The sequence below is a fragment of the Sus scrofa genome, chromosome 2 (assembly GCF_054392235.1).
Source record: "Sus scrofa isolate SSC_HxYL_T2T_F1_AM1 chromosome 2, Sscrofa_HxYL_maternal_Yorkshire_Landrace_v2.0, whole genome shotgun sequence".
In the NCBI taxonomy this organism is placed as follows: Eukaryota; Metazoa; Chordata; class Mammalia; order Artiodactyla; family Suidae; genus Sus; species Sus scrofa.
In genome coordinates this window covers 95,853,582-95,873,813 of record NC_139384.1, presented here as the reverse complement: position 1 = coordinate 95,873,813, position 20,232 = coordinate 95,853,582, and the positions used below count along the sequence as shown (strand labels likewise).

The window sequence follows — 20,232 nt, the reverse complement described above, 5'->3', positions numbered from 1 at the left end:
GTTCTCTATGTCTGTGAATCTGTGTCTGCTTTGCTGATAGGTTCATTTGTGTTATATTTTAGATTACATTTACAAGTGATATCACATGGAATTTGTCTTTCTCTTTCTGACTTAACGTCACTTAGTATGATCACTTAGTACATCTATCCATGTTGCTTCAAATGGCATTATTTCATTCTTTTTTATGGCTGGGTAATATTCCATTTATACATGTACCACATCTTCTTAAACCATTCATCTATCAGTGTGCATTTAGGTTGTTTCCATGGCTTAGCTATTGTGAATAGTGATGTGATGAACACAGGAGTGCATGTATCTTTTTGAATCATAGTTTTGTCTGGATATATAACCAGAAGTGGGATTTCTGGATCATAATGGTAATTCTGTTTCTAATTTTCTGAGGAACCTCCATACTGTTTTCCATAGTGGCTGTACCGATTTACATTCCCACCAACAGCATAGGAGGGTTCTCTTTTCTCCACATCCTCTCCAGCCTTTTACTTGTAATGATGGCCATTTTGATGAGTGTGAGGTGGTACCTCATTGTAGTTTTGATTTGCATTTCTCTATTAATTAGTGATATTGAGCATGTTTTCATGCACTTACTGGCCATCTGTATGTCTTCTTCCGAGAAATGTCTATTTAGGTCTTCTGCCCATTTTTCAACGGCTTGTTTGCTTTTCGGTGTTGAGCTGTACAGTTGTTTGTATATTTTAAATGTTGAAGGCAATAACCGAGGTGCTAAGTGTTTCTAGCTCACCCCACCTTTTACCTGAGATTAAAAAAAAAAGATCTAGGAGATACATAAAATTCATTTTTACTCTATTGAACATCTTTTACTGGACTGAAACCACAAAAGGTTCAAAAAAAGTTTTAATTTAGAAGAATTACTGGCAAGTAGTCACAAGACTCCTCAATTCTCAAAGAGTGCAAACAGTAATCAAAGCATTATTTAAATATCATTTTCAATCTTCTAATAAGAAAGACAGCAAAGGCACTCACTTATTATGCAACAAGGATTTCTTTTGGAAAGGCATGCGGATGGATGTTTAGTTCAAAATGTACTGGTTAAAAATTGCTTATGCCCATCTAAATTCCTCATTCAAGACACAGCAGGGCAGCCAAAGAAGTGACTATAAACCCCAGATACATGTGCCAGTGATCTAATACATTGCAACACCTCTCATGTCAGAAACATCTCAGCTATTGTACGGTATCACAGTGCCTGCCACGTGGGCAATGGGGTTCTCTTTCATTTCACCTAACAGCAGGGCTCCGGATAAGGCACTGGGACAGATACACTCAATTCAGTTGAATGCATTCTTCCAGGACCTACTACATTCAAAGCACTCCAGTGACTCCCCAACAGTGGTGGAGGGACAATATCGTCTTCACCATCACATCATGTGGTCCCACTGGGTGTAGAGAGAGGCAACCACAACAAGATGTTTCATGCCAGACCGTCAGAACAGATGTCAACAAAAAGTTATCGACAATGTGCTAACAAGAGATAACTTTTCATTTCAAGAAATAATGGCTTGTAACAAGATTTCACGAAGTACAAGCCACCAGAGGCAGATGATGGAGAAACTGGGGTAGAAGAGGGACATAGGCAAAGGTTTGGGGCCAGAGAAGGGCTGCACTGAGGGCAAGAATGCAGGAAGAGTCATCTGAAGGCAGCATGTAGGACAGGCTGAGAGTGGGTAGACCAAAGGTAAGCAGCAAGCACAGACAGCTGGACAGAAGACAGAGAACACATACACGGAAAAGTTCACCCACAGAGCCAGCAAAAGCTCAGGTGTGGAGAGAAGGACGATGGGATTTTAAATATGACTGCTGTTTCAGGACTGGGGTCAGTCATTTTAAAAAATGAAGGAAATCCTGGAATTGGAGGGAAAGGCTTGAGAATTGGCTCTACACACACACACATACACGCACACACACACACATGCAACTCTCTGGAGGAGCTGTTTTGGGTTTGCTGAAAAATTAAGAGAACAGTACAGAGATTTTCTACCTCACCTCCTAGTTTCCCTTATTATCAACATTTTGCATCACAGTGGCACATTTATTAACATCTGATGAGCCAACATTGAGACACTGTTATTAACTCAAGTCCCTAGTTTCATTAGGGTTCAGGCTTGATGTTGGTATACTGTATGAGTTTTGATAAATGCATAATAACACATATCCTCTGGTAACAGTATCACACAGAATCATTTCACTGCCCTAAAAATCCCCTCTCCTTCCCCTGAGCCCCTGGCAACACTGATCATTTTCCGGTCTCCATAATTTTTGCCTTTTCCAGAATGCCGTGTAGCTGGAACATGTAGCCTTTTCAGGCTTAGCTTTTCTTGGTGCCAACTGGCCCCACAGCTTTCACTATCTTCCACTAGGCACATTATACTAATATGGCTAATTTGAAAGATGGGAAGTTAGTGACATTCAGTGTCACAAATGCATTTTATAAGGAATTCCTAGAATTCCCACAGTACACATACCCATGAGTTTAAGTGTTTCAGTGTGCTCGATTTTACCTCTGTTCCAGATCATCATCCTTATTACGAGTGATGCTTTGTGAGCAAACAGACCCAGGCAGTAGAGCTTACCTTCTCTGCTCTGATCTTAAGCCAGGTGATCTCTGGAAAATCGGAAGTTCTCAAACATGTATTTGGGGGACTAGACCATGGTTCTCAAGGGAGTGAGATAAGGACTGAGAACATATACCGGAAATACTGAACATGGTGCCTAGTACAGAAGAAGAACTCTAGGAGCTCCCATCATGGCTCAGCAGTTAACAAACCTGACTAGCATCCATGAGGACTTGGGTTCGATCCCTGGCCTTGCTCAGTGGGTTAAGGATCCCGGGTTGCCGTAAGCCGTGGTATAGGTCGCAGATGCAGCTCGGATCTCGCATTGCTGTGACTGTGGTGTAGGCTAGCGGCTACAACTCTGATTGGACCTCTAGCCAGGGAACCTCCATATGCCGAGGGTGTGGCTCTAAAAAGACCAAAAAAAAAAAAAAAAAAAAAAAAAGAACTTGGTAAACTGTAACTATGGATTGTCTAATGATTGCGCTAAATTTTCCACCAATGAGAAGCATTCAAACTAGTCAAGAGTATGGGAGTTCAAAGGTAAAATTTTATAAAACTCATACATAGTTAATAGGTATTAGAAGCAAAACACTGCAATCATTAGAAAAAAAAATTTCTTTAAGGAAAATTATGATTGACAGACTCTTTCTAAGTCTAAAAATGAGTGACTAACCACACCCTTAGTTCAGGCTCTAACAGTTGAGAAGCACCCAATCTCACTGCAGTTCTTTTTTACATTTTTTTTGTTTTTTAAGGCTGCATCTGTGGCATATGGAAATTCCCAGGCTAGGAGTCAAATCAGAGCTACAGTTGCTGGCCACAGCTACAGCCACGGCAACAAGGGACCCAGCTGCGTCTGCGACCTACACCACAGCTCCCAGCAATGCCGGATCCTCGACCCACTGAGCAAGGCCAGGGATTGAACCTGCATCCTTATGGACACTAGTCAGATTTATTTCCACTGTGCCACAACAGCAACTCCCTGACTGTAGTTCTAATTAGCTTTTTCCCTGCCTAATTCAATAGATGATATCACACACCTTAGGGTTTGGTTTCTTTACAGACTAACACCAAGAAACCCAGGTTATCTGTTAAAGGTCACCAATAAAGAAAGTATTTAAAAGCTTTTGATTTCCTGGAATGGAAAGCCAGCTGCTACAGGAGAAAGGTGAGCCTATGTCTGCCTCATGGAGGAGAGACAGGGGACATTCAAAGCCCCAGGGCTGCCTAGGGGTTGTCAAGTTTTCCTTCCATGACACAAAAGCCTTGCACAAAGGGCGAGGTGCATACTTTGCACCTGTCTTAGACACTGTGTTGTGGCCGTCCTAGCAGCTATCTCAGGTCAGGATTAATGACCCTCTGCTTTAACAGCAAATTTTATCTTTTGACTAATGGTCAAGTTCCACTAAAATGTGCCTGCAAATAAATAGTTGGTCGTTGTAACTCTAACAACAGGAATGAGAATTAGAAGAATGTATTCCCAAGGCACACTAGAGATTATCTGAAATGTATCATGCTCTGGCCCTAAGCATTTCTATAAAAGAACCATATGCTAATCATGTCTATCCATCCTTTAAGGCAGACACTTTATTGCAGTTACCAATACCACACTGTTTTATCGATTTCATTGAATATTCAATCAGGTAAAGATACAGAATTAATCATTTACGTCTATTCAATGTAAAAGACGAGTTCTCTGAGGAGTTCCCAGGGTGGCACAGTGGTTAACAAATCCAACTAGGAACCATGAGGTTGCAGATTCGATCCCTGGCCTTGCTCAGGAGGTTAAGGATCCCGCGTTGCTGTGGCTCTGGTGTAGGCCGGCGGCTATAGCTCTAATTTGACGCTTAGCCTGGGAACCTCCATATGCTGCGGGAGCAGCCCTAGAAAAGGCAAAAAGACAAAAAAAAATAAATAAAAGAGGAGTTCTCTAAACATTGTTTCCCATCATTTTAAGATAGGAAAAATTTCCAATAGCTCTTAGAGGGGAGAAAGATATTATTTATTCTGCCCTGAGTCTACCATGGGCAGAGCACAATGAATACAGTTCTCAGATATTGTAGTACAAATTAGCCCATCTCTGCCTTCAGCATCCCCAAGTCCAGGCAGAAGGACAGTCAAGTAAGGACAAGGAATTTCAAAGCCAGGTGACAAGCACTATAATAGAGGTAGTCTATAAGGTGCAATTGTGTCTTGTTTTTCTCACTCAACATTATAATCATAAACATTGTCTGGTGTTATTATACAGTCTTTCTAACCATCATTTGTAATGTCTGCCTGGCTAGACTAAATAAGGTCAACATTTGTGTCATTTTCAAATCTTCACTGTACTAAGTGATTATATGATGCTATGACAACCATGTGGCATTTACGGAATCTGAGGTTGTTTTCTATAAAAGAGTATAAAGAGAGTTTTAAGGGAAACATTAAGGCATTATATATGTGTGTGTATATATATCTTATATACATTTAAAAATACTTGTGTATGTACACACATACACACATATAACTGTTTGCCAAGAGTTCCCCACAATTTCAAGGGTATCAGAATAACGAATGCAGAGGCACAGGTAGGGGCTTTCTGCTTGTGTGTTTGTGCTTTGTTTCATTAAATTAACAGGCACAAAAGGCATCTTACTGGTTTGATGTCATCTTGTAGAACTGAGCATGTTAGAAGCTTATTAATTTTCTATGAACTGACCTGTTCTTGGCCATGTAACTATTAAACTCTTGTTTTTTTTTTCCCCCTTTGAATTTGCATGCATCCTACTTGCTCTGTCTTCAGTTCCAGGACCTGGCCTGCAGCTGTTGGAGAGGCTCTGAAGCCCACCCCTGGATGATCACACCATGCAATCTTTCCTTTCTCCAATTCCTGCCATATTTCCATCCTGGTACAAACTAGTGCTGAGGGTATGTATACCTCCCCGTGTGCTCTGCCATCCTGCCCTCATTCCCTCTCCAGGTCAGTTTGGACCTTTGTGTAATTTCTCAAAAATCAGATATATCCAAGATTCATTTTGATAATATCATACATGTATAATTGAATCTGTTTTTTTCCCCCTCCATCCTCCCCCCAAATAACCCAGTAACAATTAAGACTCTTCCTCTAAAAAAGAAGAGCTGATCTTTTCCCCAATTTCTTTTCAAAGGCAAACTCCACTGTTTGACAATGCTTGTCAGCAGCAGTGAAGAAAGGTCACTATCCATTCTGCATCGGACCTTCCCAAACAAGGGTCTCTAAACTTGCCTGATCATACACTCCTATTATAAAAGTATTCTTAGTACACGTACATTTGTTTTCAAATTATATTTGTACACGACAGTTTAGCAGAGTGAGTTACAGCATAGCTCTGGCCCCAGGCGCCCTGGGTTTGACAGCCTACTGTTTAACAATTCCCTTAGCAACTTACTAAATATCTCTCTGCCTGTTTCCATGTCTGTAAAATGGGGATCATAAGGTTTTTATTAGGATTAATTAATATATGTAAAAAACTCAGAACAGAGCCTGACACAAAGAAAGAGCAACATAAGAGTTTGCCATGGCTGCTCTATACTAATATTGCTATTTAAAAAAAAAAAAAAAGACAACTTTTTACAGCAGTATTAGCCTCAGAGAGGGGCACAGAGATTTCCTATATAACCCCTTTCCCAATACATGCAGTTTGCTCCATTACCAGTATTATCCTACAAGAGTGGTATGTTTGTTATAATCAATAACCCTCGGGAGTTCCCTTGTGGCTCAGTGGATTAAGAATCTGACTAGGAACCATGAGGTTGTGGGTTCGGTCCCTGCCCTTGCTCAGTGGGTTAAGGATCCAGCGTTGCCGTGAGCTGTGGTGTAGGTCGCAGATGTGGCTTGGATCTGGCATTGCTGCAGCTGTGGTGGAGGCTGGCAGCTGCAGCTCCGACTCAACTCCTAGCCTGGGAATCTCCATAACCCTCGGGTATGGCCATAAAAAAGAAAAAAAAAAATCAATAACCCTCTTTTGATACATCATTATCACTAAAGAGCCACATTCACATGAGAATTCACTCTTGGTGTTGTACTTTTTTTTTTTTTTTTTTTTTTTTTGGTCTTTTTGCCTTTTCTAGGGCTGCTCCTGGGGCATATGGAAATTCTCAGGCTAGGGGTCCAATTGGAGCTGTAGCTGCTGGCCTACACCAGAGCCACAGCAACGCAGGATCCGAGCAGCATCTGCAACCTACACCACAGCTCACGGCAACACTGGATCCTCGACCCACTGAGCATGACCAGGGATCAAACCCGCAACCTCATGGTTCTTAGTCAGATTCGTTAACCACTGTGCCACGATGGGAACTCCAGTGTTGTACATTTTAAGGGTTTGGATAAATGTACAATGACAGGTATCCACCTGTACGGTATCAAAAAGTATTTTCACTGCCCTAAAAACCCTCTGTGCTCCATCTATTCATCTGTCTTTCCCTACCCAACCCCCTTGGGACCGCTTATCTTTTTACTGCCTCCAGAGTTTTGCCTTCACCGGAATGTTAAATCATACAGTATGTAACCTTTTCAGATGGGTTTCTTTCACCTAGTAATGTGTAAAATTTCTTCCATGCCTTTTCATGGTTTGATCGCTCATTTCCTTTTAACAGTAAAAAACAGTCCATTGTTTGGAAAGACCACACTTTATTAATACATTCACCTACTGAAGGACACCTCGGTTGCTTCTGAGTTTTGGTCATTATGAGTAAACCTCTGTGAATATCTGCACACAAGCTTTTGTGTAGACGTAAACTGTTAACTTCTTTAGGTAAATACCAAGGAATAGCTATGGCAAAAGTACATGTAGTTTTTGAAGAAACTGCCAACTGTCTTCCAAAGTGTGTGAACCGTTCTGACCTCCCAAGATCCATGAATGAGAGTTCCTGTTGCTCCACATCTTTGGCAGCATTTGGCACTGTCAGTGTCCTCGATTTTGACCATTCTCATAAGTATGTAGTGGTTCTCTCCTTGCTTTAATGTATAATTCCCTGACGACATATAATGTGGAGTATCTGTTCTTAACATTTATTTGCTATCTATACATCTGCTTTGATGAAGTGTCTGTTAAGGTTATTTAGCCTATTTATGGGATTCTTCTCTTTTCTTTTTTTTTGGCTGTGCTCATGGCATACAAAAGGTCTCAAGCCAAGCATGGAACCTGAGCCACAGCAATGCCAACGCTGGATCCTTAACCAGCTGATGCACCAGGGAACTCTGAGATTATTTTCTTATTGTTGGATTTTAAGAGTTTTTGTCTATGTTGGATGAGTCCTTTATCAGTTGTGTCTTTTGTGAATATTCTCTACCAGTCATGGCTTGTTCTCTCACTTTCTTGCCACAGTCTTTTGCAGAATAGACACTTTAAATTGTGATGAAATCCAGCTTATCTATTATTAAATAAATATTAGTATTTTTTCATGTATCATGCCTTTGGTGTTGTATCTAAAACATCCTCACTAAACTCCAGGTCATTTAGACTTTCTCCTGTTATCTTCTAAAGAGTTTTATAATTTTACACTTTCCATGTAAAGTGTGATTCACTGGAGTTCATTTTAGTGAGGGGGCAATGTCTAGATTCATGTTTTGGCATGTGGATGTCCAACTGTTCCAGCACCACTTGTTGGAAAGATCATCTTTGCTCCACTGTACTGCATGGCTCTTCTTTCAGAGGCCAGCTGGCTTATATTCATAAAAGTCTGTTTGTGGGCTCTCTGTTCTGGTTCCAGTGATCCAGTTGTCTATTCTTTTACCAATGTCGCACTGTCTTCAGTACTAGAGCTTTGTGGTAAGTGTGAAGTTGGGGAGTGTTAGTCTTCCAACTTTGTTCTCCTTCAATATTATGTTGGCTATTCTAGGTTGCTTGCTTTTTCCATAGAGACTTTAGAATTCAGTTGACCATACCCTCAAAATGACTTTCTTGGATTGAGATTTGGATTGAACTGACTTCTCTGGAGATCAGGTTCAGAAGCACTGACCTCTTGACAATATGGAGTCTTCCTGTCCATGAACATGAACTACCTCTCCATTTACTCAGTTCTTTGATTCGGTTCATCAGAGTTCTGTAGTTTTCTACATATAGCTCTTGGACTTATTGCTAGAGTTATACCTAAGTACTTCATTTGGGGGATGCTAATGTAAACGGTATTGTGTTTTTAATTTCAAATTCCATGTGTTCATTGCTGGTACATAAGAAAAGCAATTGACTTTTATATATTAACCTTGACTGCTACAGCCTTGTTACAATGATTGATCGGTTCCGAAATACTGTCTACATTTTTATCTAAAACAAAAGGAAATTTTAAGAGGCAATCAATTTTAAAAAGATATTCTGATATTTTCTTTTCACATTCCATTCTGGAGACCACTGTTTTTGTCTGTTATAGAGTCCAGCAGTCTTAACTATTGGATCAAAGCCAAATAGGGCAGATAGATGAGGGCTCGATGGTTAATATTTTTTCTTAATTTCATGCTTGCGATAAATACATGCCACTATTTTCTGGGGAAAGATAGTAGCAAATTATAAATCATTAAGTGCTAAATGCTTTCCCATGTTGGGAACAAGAAATTTATTGGCAGTGAATTAGATGTACTTAGATATGGGGTAGGGAAGAGAGTGATTGAGAAAGAGGAAATAAACCAGTCCTTTCTCCTGGCCCAAAACTAGGTCTCTTGGGTTCCTTTCTGTAGGGCCAAGAATGGATGACAACTTCAGGGGTGTTAGGAACTTGAAAACCTGTAGCACTTTGGTAGCTCACAGAAAACTCTGGGCACTTCTTGACTTTACACTAGCTTATCTGCCACTCCTGCCTGGTTGCTGGTAGTATAAACAGACCAAAAGCTGCTGAACTTCCCAGCCTAGCACAGTGCCTGGTACACAGCCAGTGCTTACTTTATGTTTAACTAAATCGTAAGGCTCTGCACATGGGTACAGTCAGGACTTCTTTATATAAGTAATGGCAGGTCCTATTAAAAAAGGTGAGGGGTGCTGAGCAGAGGGGCAACGGCAAGGAAATGTTTAAAGAGATGGGAATGAAGCTGGGTCCCAGAATAACACAGGGAACATAGCAGGTGGTCTTTAACTACTGAGAGAATAAATAGGGTCTGAAAAGCTAAAAAGTAAAATGGTAGCAAGCAAAGAATTGAAAGCAGGTTGATTAAAAGCTACAAGCCTGGGATCAGGAGTAAACCCTTGTGGCTCTAGAGCACAGACCATGTCAGGAAGTGGGGAAGGTGGACTTGGAAGGTTTGACAGCAAAATATGCTAATCCCATTCTCCAGTTTCACGAGCTTATTACATAAGAGAAATTTTTTTTTTCTTTTCAGGGTCGAACCCGCGGCATATGGAGGTTCCCAGGCTAGGGGTCAAGTTGGAGCCACCAGCCTACACCACAGCCACAGCCACGACAGATTCTACACCACAGCTCATGGCAACGCCGGATTCTTAACCTACTGAGTGAGCCCAGGGATCGAACCCGCACCCTCATGGATACTAGTCAGGTTCGTTAACCACTGAGCCATGACAGGAACACGACAACTGAGGGCTTTAAAGCGCAGAAGGGTCCACCCGAGGGACACAGAGAGGACCAGCGGCTGGTGGAAGGTTGTGCTGGAGATGAGTGAGGGAGACAAGCACCAGACAGGTCTGTAAAACCAGATGAAGGATACAGACTTAAGAGTTAGGGAGCTCCCTGGTGGCTCAGCAGGTTAAGGATCCAGCATTACCATTTCTGTGGCTCAGGCGCTATTGTGGTGAGGCTTTGGCCCCTGGGCCCAGACCTTCCACATGCCACGGGCATGGCCAAAAGAAGAGTAGGAAGTGAGAGAAGGTGGGCATTACTAAATACAGAGGGTGAGGGAGAGACGGTGGTGGGGACGCCCAGCCTGTGAAGTTGAGAGGGTGATGCTGCTTTTCGTGGGAAGATGACATGATGGAGACGAAACCCGTGATATGGTTGTTGGAGTAAAGGTTTTAGTTGGGAGGAGTTACAGAGTCATGAGCTTAGCTCTGAGCTTTTTGAAATAGTACCCAGAATTGAGGATCCGGCATTGCCATGAGCTGTGGTGTAGGTTGAAGATGCAGCTCGGATCCCGCATTGCTGTGGCTCTGGTGTAGGGAGCGGCCCGAGAAATGGAAAAAAAGACAAAAAAAAAAAAAAAGAAAGAAAGAAAGAAAGAAAGAAATAGTACCTAGAAGTATTGTGGGCTGACTGTTCAGTGACAGATCTAGAGCCAAGAAGTGGCCTGAGCTGGAGATTTACATGTGACAATCACCAGGAACTCTCAGCCAGGTCCATTTATATTAACAAGAGACTGAGAGGAGAAGCAAGCAGAGCACGAAGTCTTGAGAGATTTAACATTTAAACACCGATTACACATGGTAGCACACGAATAGCGAGAAAGTGGCAGTAGAAATGTAGTCAGAGCAAGAATGAGGAAGGCAACGAGGACCTTCGGAGGGGGGTCACTAAGCAGGGCAGAGAGAGAGTAACTAGTGTCCTTGCCCTTGCTCACTTTGAAGGCCACTCAGCTGAGCCTGCCCCCCTGCCCCCATCACCAGGATGAGGCTTGTCAAAGGAAAGTGGCTGAGGGACGACCAGGGTGGGAAGGACGGGGTGGGAGAAATGCACTCATAGCCTGACGCCTGAACAATATCCTGACATCATTTCGGTGAGGCAAGCTCCTCTGTCAGCATACAAGGCTCTAAAAGTCAAGGCCATGGCCAAAGTCAGGGCCCGTTCTGACGGTTCAGGGATTCAGCAGCAAGAGGAGGGCATTCAGAAAGAACCTGGCAATTAAAATCATGCCTTGTGGCATGCAGGATTCTAGGCAGAGCTCTCCAAAAGGCATCCATCAATAGGAGAATGCCTACCCTCCCCTGCAACAACAACAACAAAAAAAAACACCAGCCTCACTGGAAAGAAAAGCAAGCCCTGAGACTTCCTTGCTAAGACTCCACGACAACAAAAAGACGGTGTGGCATCAAAAGTCAATCTGGGGAATTCCCATCATGGCGCAGCAGAAATGAATCCGATTAGTAACCATGAGGTTGTGAGTTCGATCCCTGGCCTCGCTCTGCAGGTCAAGGATCCGGTGTTGCCGTGAGCTGTGCTGTAGGTCGCAGATGTGGCTCAGATCCCGAGTTGCTGTGGCTCTGGTGAAGGCTGGAGGTTACAGCTCCGATTAGATCCCTAGCCTGGGAACCTCCATATGCAGCGGGTATGGCTCTACAAAGACAAAAAAAAAAAAAAAAAAAAAAGAAAAAAGAAAAAGTCTATCTGTGCCACAATAAAATTAACGAAAAAGTTTAATAAACTTAAAAATATAATAATAAATAAAAGCCAATCTGACCTTCACATCAGGTTTATCCTCTTTGAGTAACCTCTCCTAAGAAAATGTTCCAAAATTCTCCAACTTTTGGAAAGAAAACAAATTATTGCCTACCTTCAAACACAGTCAGGACACAGCCAACTGTTTTCCTGTTGCATTATTCCCACCATCAAAGTGTTTGAAAACCTATTTCATTCAAGCATGATTAACTGAACTAAAACTGATTACAGCATCACTTAGGCTGGACAAACATATATATTCAAACATATAGACAAGCGGTGACCACCTTCCTCCATTGCTTTTATTGTCCACAGAAAGCGGTGGTGGCTGTTGACATTTAACCACCATGTGAAAAAAATCCTAATCTTGTTTTGCTTTTCACTGGTCCTAGGCAGTGCATTTCCATACCTCAAAAAGACACTGTAGCGATGTTTATGTAAATGACCACCTTGTTGAGCTGAAGCAAGTTGCCTTACTAAACATAGTGGGAGTTAGGCAGCAACCTCTAAGAACAAAAATTTTTTTGTGAGAAAAATGCTTTTCTACCTACACATGCAGCCTTTTATGCACGTCCTATTTTTATACACATCTTAGAGTTCCCAGCATATAACCAAGGATTGGCCCAGTGACTGTACCTGCAGAATATAATGAGTAACTGTAACGCCGCCAAACTGAGCCTCTGCTCTTTGTACACAGAAGCAGCACGGCTCTCCAGTCACCTTTGAGCTCGCCATTGTCGCTGCCGCAGCAACCATAGCAACCACTTCATTCTTCTAGACTCCACAGGGCAACGTCTCCATGGGCGAAGCAAAGGGAGAGAGCAGCTCCTTCCCAGGTTGCACCATAATTACTGACGCCCAACTGGAGAAAACGCAGCATGAGAGCTCGCAGAACACAAAAACCCAGACTTCACTCCACTGCAGCCTGGGGGTGGCCTGGGGGAGGGGTGCAGACAGCCCAACATGACAGGCACCTCCAAAGACAAGCAGACCTTTTACATCTAATACCATCAAGATTATTGCGGAGTTCCCATTGTGGCTCAGCAGTTAACAAATCCGACTAGCACCCATGAGGACACTGGTTCAATCCCTGGCCTCGCTTAGTGGGTTAAGGATCCCACGTTACTGTGAGCTGTGGTGTAGGTAGCAGACGTGACTTGGATCCCGAGTTGCTGTAGCTCTGGCCTAGGCTGGTGGCTACTGCTCCAAGTGGACCCCTAGCCTGGGAACCTCCATATGCCACGGGTGTGGCCCTAAAAAGAAAAGATTATCAAAAAAAGGAAAACTCTCCTCTTTTTTACACATTTCTTGTTGAAGTTTGCCCTGGTTTGGATTTTTTTCTGGCACCAGCACCACCTAAAAACGAGTGTCTAGTCAATCATCTGTCATTCTCGCTTTGAATGAGGCAGAAATACTACATTTAATGACCAATTCCTTAAATGGGCATTGCACTTCCAATATATAGAGCCCATGAGGCAGCCTGGCAGGGGTGGAAATGGCAAGGAACTTGGAACTAGACTAGGGCTCCAATTTCAGTCCTGTTGATTCAATTACCTTAGGATTTACTCAAATGTTCTGCAACTCAGTTTCCCCATCAGTACAATGAGGAACGACTGCAGCTCACAGGGTGCTCCAAAATTAAATAAGACGAATTAAGGCAGGGTGCCTGGCATCTATTAGGTTACCAATAGAAACTGTCATTAGGATAGGGCCAGTCCATGATCTGCGATTACTTTCAGCTCCAAAGAGAAGAAAGCAACCTAAAATGATAACGATATAGGACAATGCTTATGATCAAGTAAGAACAAGAACACAATATGAACTTATTTGGGAGTCCCCATCGTGCCGCAGTGGAAACAAATCCAACTAAGAACCATGAGGTTGCGGATTCGATCCCTGGCCTTGCTCAGTGGGTTAAGGATCTGGCGTTGCTGTGAGCTGTGTTGTACGTTGCAGATGTGGCTCAGATCTGGCATTGCTGTGGCTGGGCTATGGCCGGCAGCAACAAGTGTGATCAGACCCCTAGCCTAGGTACCTCCATATGCTGCTAGTGTGGCCTTAAAAAGGACAAAAGAAAAAAAAAAAAAAAAAAAAAAAGAACTTATTTGATTTTAGAAAATGAAGTCAGTGAAGAGTCAGACAGACATTCAGGGGTTCACAGATACTGGCAATGTTCTAGCTTCTCAATTGGGTGCTGGATGTCCACATATTTAAAGTTGTTTAATCTGTGCATGTATATCTATGAAGTTCTGTAGGTGAGATACGTTTCATATACAAAAACATTTAGTTCAAAACAAGAAAGGTGGTAATTCCTGCTGTGGTGCAGCAGGTTAAGAGCCCAGCATTGTCTCTGTGGTGGCTCTGGTTCCATCTCTAGCCTGGTGCATCAGATTAAAGATCTGGTGTTGCTACGGCTGTGGTATAGGTTGCAGCTATGGCTCAGATTTGATCACTGGCCCAGGAACCTCCACATGCTGCAGGTGCAGCCAAAAAAAGAAAAAAGAGAGGCAGCAAAGACATCAAAATATCTTACTATTTCTATAAGGTAAGTTTCTAAATAAAATTCATATTTTATTGTAGGCATTTCTACTTTTTCTTTTTTTTTTTTTCCTTTTTAGGGCTGCACTTGTGGCATATGGAAGTTCCCAGGCTAGGGGCTGAATCAGAACAGTAGCTGCTGGCCTATACCACAGCCACAGCAATGCAGGATCCAAGCTACACCTATGACCTACACCACAGCTCACGGCAACATTAGACTCCTTAACCCACTGAGCAAGGCCAGGGATCGAATCCACATCCTCATGGATACTAGTTGCTGAGCCACAATGGGAACTCCCCATTTCTACATTTTCTAAGCTTTCTATGATGAGAAAAAAAAAAAAAAGTTTTGTTAGGACAATGCTACACTGACAAGTCCTTAGCTTGGACACAGTCTAGCTAAGGGAAAAAGGCACCTCATTTCTCAGGCCACCTTCTCTATCAGCAAGTGAGTGCAGCCACTCCAATGGGCAGCTGCAGTCAAGGTGAAGTAATTAGGAGCTGTCGGAGTTCCCTTCATGGCTCAGTGGTTAACGAACCCGACTAGGATCCATGAGGATGCGGGTTCGATCCCTGGCCTTGCTCATTGGGTTAAGGATCCAGCTTTGCCGTGGGCTGTGGTGTAGATCGCAGATGCGGCTCGGATCCCAAGTTGCTGTGGCTGTGGTGGAGGTTGGAGGTTGCAGCTCCGATTTGATCCCTAGCCTGGGAACTTCCATATGCTGTGCGTGTGGCCCTACCGAAAAAAAAAAAAAAAAAAAAAATTAATTAGGAGCTGTCCACACCTCGAAAGAGGAGCATGCAACAGAAAAAAATTTAAAAAGGCCTCCTAGGCCTTAAAAATGTAAAAAAAAAGAACGAAAGAAAGAAAAAAGAAATTAACTTTTTAGTTGTTACTATGAGCTAATAGTCTCAGTAACAATTCTTACCTCCAGGGGTAATTTAGAAAGTTTAAACAACTTGTCCAGAGTTCCATTAAGTTAGAAAGCAGACTAACTTTTTGTTTATCTTGATACTGTCTTATCTTGAAACTGTAGCCTTTCATCAAATGCCAGGGGGCATGTATGCTGTGTGTTATGCTATGCTTTTAAAAGACTGCACAGATAACATGCTATGGGATTAAAATTTAAAGGAGCTCAGAGAATTTTATTTTCTGCAATGTGTCTGAGATCTCTTGCAGGAAGGGAGAGGATTCCTCCTCTTAAAGGGGTTATTTTATTTCTGAATGAGGAAAAGAAGAGAATATCCAGATACAGAGCCATGTGGTTTAAGACTACATCTGCTGAGAAGTCAAGGGGGAAAACTTCTCTCTGGTTCAAAGAGAGCCAGGGGAAGTGCCTAGATGTCTAAGTTCCAAAAGAAACCTTCCTTTGCATACACAGAAAAGGCTGCGCCTTCATCACAGCAGGCTGTTTGTCGGTGTCAACACAGGAGATGGATTGTGAGAGTAAGAAAAGAAGGCTTCTTGTGTTAGCACAGTCATAACTGTGCCATCCATCCTAGCGGCAAAAGAGAATTGAAATCTGCTGCCACACGATCCAAATTCACGTCTTTTTTTTTTTTTTTTATGTCAAACTAAAACCCCTCCCTACTCCATTTTTCTTTAAACAAACTGTAGTATATCTAAAGAGCAAATCCAAGAGTCTTCCCCAAAGCCAGACTCCTAAATACAAACTATTATGTATAAAAGAGATAAGCAACAAGGATGCAATATACAGCACAGGGAAATACAGCTATTATTTTGTGGTAACTTCAGATGGAGTACAATCTATAAAAATACACTTGAAGCTAATATATTTGTATAAGTCAACTATATTTCAATTTAATAAAAAAATTCAGCCTCCTCTTTTCTACTATCCTCTGCCCATCCTTTTGTCTCAGACTTTCTTATCCCACCCATATCACGGCAACTCTCTTGTCTGGGAGTATTACCTAGGGCCTCAGGGATCAAGTGACTCCCCATGTAACCTTCAGAATGCACCTGCATTCTCTCTTCCACTGATTCTAGATTACAGGCCAGAATTTCAAATACCCAGATCCAGTGGGCTTGAAGGAGATATATCAGGTAAGCTCAACAAACATCAAAGTTGTGAGAATAAGAAGAATGTATTAGAGCCAACATAAATTATAGCAACTGCTGCCACTTACCTAGTGCTTACCAGGTTTAGGGACTATGCATAAACTGTCATTTAACCCCAACAAACCTACGAGAATGTAGTCTCCTTTCTTCCTGAGAGAACCGAGGCTTTGAAGTTCTGGAATAGCCCAAGGTCACAAAGCCAGAATGTGGAAGAGCTGGGATTCAAACTGACTCTCTGCTCTCTATCATGGTTCCTTAATAAGAGGCGTCTAAGGTTTGGAGCCAGAAGGCCAGGCCAGGGCTCTATTTCCGTCTCTGTGTAACAACATCCCGGCAAGTCAAGTCCTTGAGCCTTGTTTCCTTATCTGACAAATGGATCTAATGCTCTCTGCTTTGTCTCCACAATGTGGATGCATCCATTCAATCACGAAGATATATGCAGAGTTCCCTGGTGGCCTAGTGGTTAAGGGCTCAGCATGGTCACTGCTGTGGCTCAAGTTCGATCCCCAGCCCAGGATCTTTTGTAGGCACGGGGGGAGGGGGGGAGAAGAAGAAGAGGAAGCAGAGATGAAAATACTCCAAAAAGTTATTAAGTACTACATAAATGTGTGAAATAATGGGCATGTGTAACTACTTGTTTATCCAATCCAGTGTTCCAGTAAATTGGCTCAAGAGAATACTGAAGCACCTCTCCATTCTGAACTCAAATATGTATGCCTTGCACAATTAACAAGTGTGGCAAGTTCTACATGGTCTCTTTGCTAAGAGTTGAGAGATTTGGTTTTTCCTCAGAAGGGAAAGCCACACTGCCAGATGGCCCATGACTAACAATGCCTTGCCAAGTTTGGTCAGCCAGCCACTCAGGCTATGCAGAGTAAGTAGAAGTTATAAAATATTCCATAGTTGGAGTTCTGGCTATGGCACAATGGGTTGATGATCTGGCTTGTCTCTGTGCAGGCACCAGTTCAAACCCTGGTCCAGCACAGTGGGTTAAGGATCTGGCATTGCTGCTCCAGTCATAGCTCTAACTTGGATTCAAGCCCAGGAACTTCCACATGCCGTGGGGGTGGCCGAAAAAGGAAAATAATTAAAAACAAAACAGATTATAATATTCCAGAGGCTCCAACCTGCAACCACTAGAAGTCCTGTAATGTGGTGGCTGGCACATCTTCACAGCAAGAAAAAGTTCCAGGACTCATCAGGGCTTCTTATCCCTTGGTCAAGGGTGTGATCCATCCATTACCCTTCCTCGACTTCTGGATTGCAAATGTACCCTCAAAACATTACAAGTTTGGAGTTCCTGTCGTGGCACAGTGGTTAACGAATCTGACTAGGAACCATGAGGTTGCGGGTTCGATCCTAGGCCTTGCTCAGTGGGTTGAGGAGCCGGCGTTGCTGTGAGCTGTGGTGTAGGTTGCAGGGGCGGCTCGGATCCTGTGTTGCTATGGCTCTGCCATAGGCCAGAGGCTACAGCTCCGATTAGACCCCTAGCCTGGGAACCTCCATATGCCGCAGGTGCAGCCCTAGAAAAGGCAACAAAAACAAAAACAAAACAAAACAAAAAAAATTACAAGTTTGCATTTGAGTATATTTATCTCAAATAAAAATCTCATCAAGGCTTTCATGATACCCACAAAACTCTCAGCATTATTCATCAACATTTCCCTACACTGAGAATGGACCAGTCAGGGGGGCTCAGCAGACTGCCACACTTCTCATTTGAGAATGCCATATTAAAAGCAAAGCAGGGAGTTCCTGTCCTTGGAAACAAATGTGACCACTATCCATGAGGATGCAGGTTCAACCCCTGGCCTCACTCAGTGTGTTACGGATCTAGCATTGCCATGAACCGTGGTGTAGGTCGCAGCTGAGGCTTGGATCCTGTGAAGCTGTGGCTGTGGCATAGGCTGGTAGCTGTAGTTCCAATTCGACCCCTAGCCTGGGAATGTCCATATGCCACAGACGTGGCCCTTAAAAAAAAAAAAAAAAGCAAAACAAACAGCTTTTTTCAATCTAGAGAACAAATGAAAGCTGAAAGCGCAACAACGAATCTGGGTGAGACAAAGCAGTTTATTTTTACTGAAAGGAGTACTTACAAAGATTGCACAAGTAATAAAAGAAAGAAGTACTACATTTTAGCAAAGAAGAAAAAAAAATGACCTTTGACATGACCTTTCCATTAACCATTGCTTAGAAAACAATGAGTCTTGAGTCCGCCCAAAGCTCCCCAGGTTGGAAGATCTCAGATAACCAGGTACACAAGGAAGAGAACTGTGTCCTCAAGCTTCAAACCACAGAAAGCAACACACGTGGCCTCTAACAGTTAATATTAAACAGGCACCATGTGGCCTCAACTTGCTTTCCGTTCAATGTTATTAAGATATAAGCCAATATTTTTCTCAACCAAATCATTTCTTGAAATAGTCCATGCGCTTCTGAGCTTGAAACACAACACATGGGACTGTGAAGAGCATCTGAAGCAAAGAGACCCCCTCCTCATGGTTCCCCCTCACGGTCTTCATACCTCCATGTAATCCCCTCTCTGAGCACAAGCAGAATGGGGATTTGCTTCTAACCAACAGGATATGGCAAAGGCGACAGACTGTCATTCTGTGATTATACTCCATTATATAAGACTGTGTCTCGCTAGCAGATTTGTGTTTATTTTTCTCTCTCCCCACTTGTTGGCCCTAAAGAAACCAGCTACCACGACACTCACAACCCCAGGAAACCAAAGACTGCCAACCACATGAGTGGGGAAGGAGATGCTACCCTAGTTGAGCCTTCAGGTGAGAACCCAGCCCCAGCCAGGATCTTGACGGCAGCCTCCAGGGTCCCTAAGTGGAGGACGCACTAAGTTGTGGCCAGACGTGGGACCCGCAGAAATGGTTAGATGATAAATGAGTGTTATTTTAAGCTGTTATGTTTAGATAATAGAAAACTAATATACAGTTTTGAGAGTCATTATTTCTACAATGAGTAAGCACTTCCTAATTAATGGCTTTCATATTTGGTTCTCTTGCAGGAAGTGCTTTCCTGTTCCTGAGAGATTGCTCCTCCTGAGAAGAGCCACCGACCCAGTGAGTCACACACTGTGCTAAGAGCTTCACTGTTCCCCACCACAGTCCCACGATGACAGGGATGGTTAATACACTCATTTCACAGGTGAGAACACCCAGGGTCCCACAGCTACAGCATGATCCCAACCCACAACCGTCTACCTGGGAGGTCCTTGCTCCTTCCACTGTTCCACGCTGCCTCTACCTGTTTCTCTTTTCATGAGCTCTAAAATAGTATATGTTAATGTAAAGGCCATTTTATCAAACTGCTTTTCCTTGTTTTTTTTTTTTTCTTTAATTAATTAATTTATTTTGTTTGTTTGTTTTTTGTCTTTTTGCCATTTTTTGGGCCGCTCCCGCGGCATATGGGAGGTTCCCAGGCTAGGGGTCAAATCGGAGCTGTAACCACCAGCCTATGCCAGGGCCACAGCAACTCGGGATCCGAGCCGCGTCTGCGACCTACACCGCAGCTCACGGCAATGCCGGATCCTTAACCCACTGAGCAAGGCCAGGGATCGAACCCGCAACCTCATGGTTCCTAGTCGGATTTGTTAACCACTGCGCCACGACAGGAACTCCCTGCTTTTCCTTGTTTAATCACTGGGAGGGACCTTTAAAAGTCAAGTCA

At 42.9% G+C, this 20,232-nt stretch overlaps 1 protein-coding gene and 2 long non-coding RNA genes across 4 annotated transcripts in view; 1 reads left to right on the top strand and 2 right to left on the bottom strand.

Annotated features, from left to right (window-relative positions):
- Positions 1–20,232, bottom strand: part of IQGAP2 (IQ motif containing GTPase activating protein 2) — a 338,812-nt gene that overhangs the window by 225,463 nt on the left and 93,117 nt on the right. The gene's annotated exons all lie outside the window — the stretch shown is intronic.
- LOC146405590 (uncharacterized) lies at positions 7,701–11,650 on the bottom strand. Its single transcript, XR_014838102.1, has 2 exons — positions 10,628–11,650; positions 7,701–10,011 (listed from the first exon to the last, which is right to left on the bottom strand). It is a non-coding gene; the product is annotated as an uncharacterized LOC146405590 (long non-coding RNA).
- On the top strand, positions 16,017–20,002 carry LOC146405589 (uncharacterized). Its single transcript, XR_014838101.1, has 2 exons — positions 16,017–18,060; positions 18,508–20,002. It is a non-coding gene; the product is annotated as an uncharacterized LOC146405589 (long non-coding RNA).